Source organism: Chiroxiphia lanceolata, chromosome 2 (assembly GCF_009829145.1).
Source record: "Chiroxiphia lanceolata isolate bChiLan1 chromosome 2, bChiLan1.pri, whole genome shotgun sequence".
In the NCBI taxonomy this organism is placed as follows: domain Eukaryota; kingdom Metazoa; phylum Chordata; class Aves; order Passeriformes; family Pipridae; genus Chiroxiphia; species Chiroxiphia lanceolata.
The window spans coordinates 70943651-70949479 of record NC_045638.1 but is presented as its reverse complement, the minus strand read 5'-3'; positions in this window follow the sequence as shown (position 1 = coordinate 70949479).

The following is a 5829-nucleotide window of genomic DNA, read 5'->3' as shown; positions in this document are numbered from 1 at the left end:
TTTATCTTAAAGTTTTGAATTAAAGTAGCAATTTGCTTAGAAGGCAAATACCCAAAGAATACTTGAGGTGAACGGTAAAACTGACAGAGGCAGTGTGTTATGGATCTCTAGTAAATAAATATCTTGTAAGCATGATGATCAGCAGAGGAAAATTTGGGATCTCTGCTTCTAATTCTAATTTCATCCCCTGTGTGTTCCCCTCCCAACAGACTCCTGTTCTGATATTCATGAGAAACAGTTTTGCCATCACCATTTGTTCTTCTGCAGGTTCCTTCTACTCCTGAAGCCTGCTCAGCTCTGCACCTGTCAGCTTGCCCATTGACAAATTGCTGCAGACATGCATCCACCTACTCTGAGTTTGCCACAGGCTTCCACACAACACAGTGTATGTCCATTAAACAGCTCATACTGTGTTATCGCAGACTGTAAATTACTGCTTAATCACACAACTGGCCTGGATGTCCATCTCAGTTTGAGCTCAGCTTCTCCATGCCACTGATGATGAAGGATGTGTGCATACCAACAGCACCAAGTATTATTATTATATTCTTGGGAATCCAGAGCAGGAGCCACCACAACGTACGTGATGGGACTTGTTCCAACCTAGATAAACTGTTTGAGAGGTTGTATGGATGTGGGTACATCTGAGCAAATATGATAAGAGAACATAAGGATTTAAATGAGCAATGTCCTACCCTATATAACAATAAACCAAACAAATCAAAACCCCCTCTCCTCCCCCATGTTAATCTCTTTTCTCCTGTTTCTCGTTCTCACAAATCTGTCCTTGGTATTTGCAGCGACCTGTTTTCAGCATGGCAAAGTTTGCCCCCGTGTAGCATTTCAAGTAAAACAATTTAATGGCCCATTGGCTAAACACTGACTAACCTACTTTGAATTCAGTGGGAGGTAAGGACAGAGCAAAATCTCAGCAAGGATTTTGGCATAGCATTCTGTGGCATTCACATCCTTGCAGTTTAGCGGGAGCTATTTACTCATATGGGGCTGTTTCATGCTCTGCATGAAAACTATTTTAACATTTTCTTTGCATTGAAGCAGCATTACTGAGGCACTTACTCAGCTTTCATTTGTCAGGCTTTGCTCTTGGTCCTGCCGAAGTGAGGCCTCTTCGCAACGTCATTCAGCGACACGTTCTTCTCTATTGACCGCTCTCTGTGTGTAACTGCGAATTGTATGGGATATTACAGATTTATTCTTTATTTGGCTGTAGAGAGGTATCGCTGGCAAGCATACATAAACACAGTTATATAGTAAGTATGGTCTGTCATGGCTCAGTTTGGGTTGTGGAAACATCCACAAAGCACACAGACCTACAGCGGGGTGCTATTCAATGGCAATGTGATTAGGTTACTTAATTACCATCCCCCCCTGGTAGCACGGGAAACCTCAGCTCTGACCTAGGAGCAGACACTGTGAGTGATGCTGTCACAGGTTTCCTGGTAGGTGCCTGTGCATCTACATTCTGTTCTACCTCTGCTTTGAGAGATCAGAGGTGATGTGCAAAGGCAGAGTCCTGCTGTCCACATCTACAGATGGCACAGCTGATCCCCGGAGTCTGGCTGGAGAACACATGGGTAAGTAATGCTACTGGCTAAGCAAGAAAGTGGCGTACAGCAGATGCACAGGGAAGGAACACCTGCAGGAAGCCAGTGTGGCCTTTCCTAATCACCCTACCGCTGGATCCATGGGTGGGTGAGTCCCTATGGCTTGGATTCATGGACTGCGTTTAGTGTTTAGACCTATACCTTTCTCTCTTGCCTCTTCTGTTTTAGTCTTCATTTGTGTTTTAAATCACTGGGGCCTATACATGACAGGATGAGGGTTTTTTATTCCACAGGGGATGCCTTTGGGCTTTTTCTATTTTTCCTGTGCAACTTACTTTCTGAAGAGGAAGAACATGGTCAAAAAATATTTTACTTCCTTCAGCCAGAAGAACTACAGACCAGCTTATAAGACACTCCAAAATCTAAAAATGCAGATGCTAAGAGGTTTTATTATGGCTGTTAGGCTTTTTTTAAGAAAAACAAACAAAAAGTGGAATTTCTATGCTTAAATCCTGTTTTCTTCTATGCAGTTTTGTCTCCTTCATCCCTTTTGAAAGTCATCTGAAAGCTCCCTGAATTAACATTCATTGAAATCAACACCAGTTTGGGGGAATTGATTAAGGTTTATTCATGGAATAAACAAACATGTATCTATTTTTGGAATATTTTTCAAAGAGCTGTGCTGTGACAATCACAGGGAGACACAAAACATAAATATATGCATAGAACACAAACTTTATCTGTTGCAGAGCAGCAGGCACCCTGGCAATCAGATGCTCAGTTGTAAAAGAAATCTAAAATCTCTACTCAGATTTAGTAACTCATTTGTCAGTAGAGTATCCTTTTCTGCAGAACTAACTAGTAGCCCCAAACATGAATAAAGGGCTAGGAGCCAAAAATTAGTAATGGAAATGCTTCACAAGTCCCTCCTTCCTTTATAGCTTGTTTAAAACAGTGACACATTTTTCTTTGAGATTTCTATTACGTGTATGTTGTGATCTTGCTTCCTGTTCCTCCTCTGACCAGAAATTAACTGAAGACTTCCTACCAGCTTTACTGCTGGTATTATCCTGAGCTTTGAAGTGAGTCCTCTTGTTACTTCCCTCCCTCCTTCACCGCTGCCCCAGGACCTTTGGCTGAACTCAGCCTTGGGAGGTTCCCCACTAGTGCCTCCTGGAAACACCCCTGGGTTCCCTACGGAACATCAACAGACCCTCAAAGCCTACCCAACCAGCTAGTGCTGGACAGAGGATCTTCTGTCCTGCAAGTCCTCAGCTCAAACCAACAACACAAAGATCAGGGTTAGCCTGGGCCTGAGGCTCATGCACAGACAGCAGCTTGTTTTTTTTGTGCAACAGGCAAGGTCTCCAGTGCTGCATTCCAGTGGAACAAGTGAGGGAAGCAAGATGATGCACTTAGGGCAGGTCTTCACATTTCCAAAACAATGAAGTTCATCATGAGATGCATTAGACTACAATCTGATAAATGAGAACTTCATTACATATGAAGAATATTTGGTATTCTAGAGAGATTAGCTTATTTTGGCTCTATCACTTCCATCACATACATCCATGAAGAAAGTAAAATGTATTATATAATGGGAACAGTAAATAATAAAAGAAACATTTCACTGAGGGGCAAAATACCTGATCTAATGTTGAAATACATCATTTGGACTTTTGTAGTAGTCAGTTTATGTAATGTTAGTCCATCAAAACATCTTAGATCAAACCTGTATGAAAGAGGTTATACAGTAGATAAATTTTAGATTTTACCCTTTTTATTATTTATTTTGTCCTTATCCTTTTGTGGTTCTAAGATCTTTGTGGTTAACTTTAAAAAATAATTTCTCAGACTAGGCATAATCTCACAATTTTAGTTCCATTTTAGTTGGAAAAAACCATAATGGCAAAGGAAAATACAACAGTTCTGACAACTTTCACGTATTTTATGTAAATTTGAGTCATCTAAGATTCAGAATTACAGGAAGATTGAATTTAAGGAAATTTTATGTGTGTTGTGAACTTATAAACTTTATTTTAAAGACAGACTTAACTCACAAGTTTGTTATGTTGGGAAGATAAAGAATATTTATATAAGTAACTAAGGTTAATAATGACCCAATAAGGCAATCTGAATAAGTCCTTTTTGAGTGTTTTCCACTCACATCACTTTAAATATTTTTACTGGGGATTTGACTCTCTTGTATACTTCACACAGATTTCTGGATAAGAAATAAATGTTTATTTTTATTGGACACTTTTCTATGATACTTGAAAGGAGTCCTAAGAATCTCAGAACATAGCTTGAGAAAAGCCACACCTCAAAAACTGAAGTACACTGAATATTGATGCAAATTGTCCCTATTAGTAATGCCACTATAGCAAAACAGTTGTAAAGACTTGGATAAAACTGGGAACTTCAAGAAGTACATTATATGTAAATATAACAACACACACAATCAAAAATCCTTTATAAAAAGAATTGCAAAAGCTTGCCTTAGAGGAATCAAGTTATTTTTTTTGTTCCAAGAGTCAAACTCTCACGCACTATTTAGTCAGTAAGGCTAAATACTTTACACATTAAGGCCCCTACACCACAGTGCCAGTGAAATTGAATTGGCCATTAATCTCTGCCTGGCAGTGCCAAGTGTTCTCCTGGTATGTTGCAGAATGAAGGAAAATGCCTTCTCACTTCACTGTGACTGATGCAGAGATGAAATTGAAACAGGCACACATGATTTTCACATGTGTCCAGTAAAAGGTAAATTAGAAAGCAAGGTCATTAAACTTGCGGGAGGGGAAGGAAGGAAAAGTTGAATCACTGATTTATTCTTCTTTTCATTCTCCCTCTTCTCAGGGTGAAGCATAACCACTGTAAAAAATTTAAATAAGCCACTTACTCATAAGGGATTGATCGCTTACCACACCATTAGCTGCTGTGAAATAGTTAATGTTGCAGAAATCTGGAAAAAAAAAATAAAAAAAATCCACCCCAGATTTGCCTGTTCTTAGTGCACTTTTTATGAAGGTTCATTAGTGGAAAATTAGAGCAGTACCTTCTATAGAGGCAATCCATCAGGGTCAGAAAAGCTGCTTTTTGTAGATTCAGAACTAGTTGTTCTGACAGAATTCCACTTCAAATGTCTCTACAAAATTCTCCTCTGATTCAGCTAAGCTTCCTGCTATAGTATCCTATGAATTTTGCAATGTAAGTCCATATCTCAGGCACTCAGCAATAGGACAAGGGGGCACGGGCTTAAGCTCCGCCAGGTGAAATTTAAGTTGGATATCAGGAGAAAATTCTTTACAGAGAGAGTAATCAGGCATTGGAATGGGCTGCCCAGAGAGGTGATGGATTCACCATCCCTGGAGATTTTTAAACGCAGATTGGACGTGGCACTGAGTGCCATGATCTAGTAAATGGACTGGATTTGGACCAAGGGTTGGACTCGATCTCAGAGGTCTTTTCCAACCCAATCGATTCTATGATTCTATGATCTTTTATGGTGCTAGAATCATAATTTTCATTTCAGCAATAATCTAAGCAAGCAGTAGTCTGTAAATAAAACTTAACCCTTCATGATACCGCTCTACTGGTACCAACACAGAAGTACTCTTCCACACTTTAAACAGTTTTGAAATTTGGTCTGACTTTCTATCTCTTAGCTCTAGGAAAAGGAAAGGGAACAATCAAAATATTCCTGTTGTTGCTAACTGCATACAGTCGTCTAACGGATCAGCAGAAGTGAAGTTCAGGTAGCTCAAAGCAGTCAGTAACAGGGATCTGCATTTTGATAATCCATATGTTTATAGTCAATGCAGAAAACTGGGCACTACTGTGAGAAGCTGCACAGACTGTAGCATTGCTCCTGCCCCGGCTGTGAGAAAACCTAGGATGATGCTAGAAGTACCAACTACAAGTAAAACGCTTGCCTTGAGTAGGATTAGCTGGCCCTAGAAAGCACCAGTCCCTCTCACCTCTTCTTCCTCTTCATTAGTTTCAGTGGCACCAGTTGCTCTTTTCTCCTTTTGGTTGTGTTGTTCCAGACAAAATACTGCTGTAGCAGTAATGGGTTCTTTCAGGTATGTACAGCCCTTGGCGCAAAGACTCTTGGCACACAACTGTTCTGTGTAAAGTGTGAGAGCTTTAAGTCTTTTTATGACTCGTGCACAGGACACAAAGCAATGGCCTGTCAAACCATGACAAAGGCAACACTTATAGCAGAAGTACTGAAAACAGTTAAAAACAAGAGGCCAGGAGA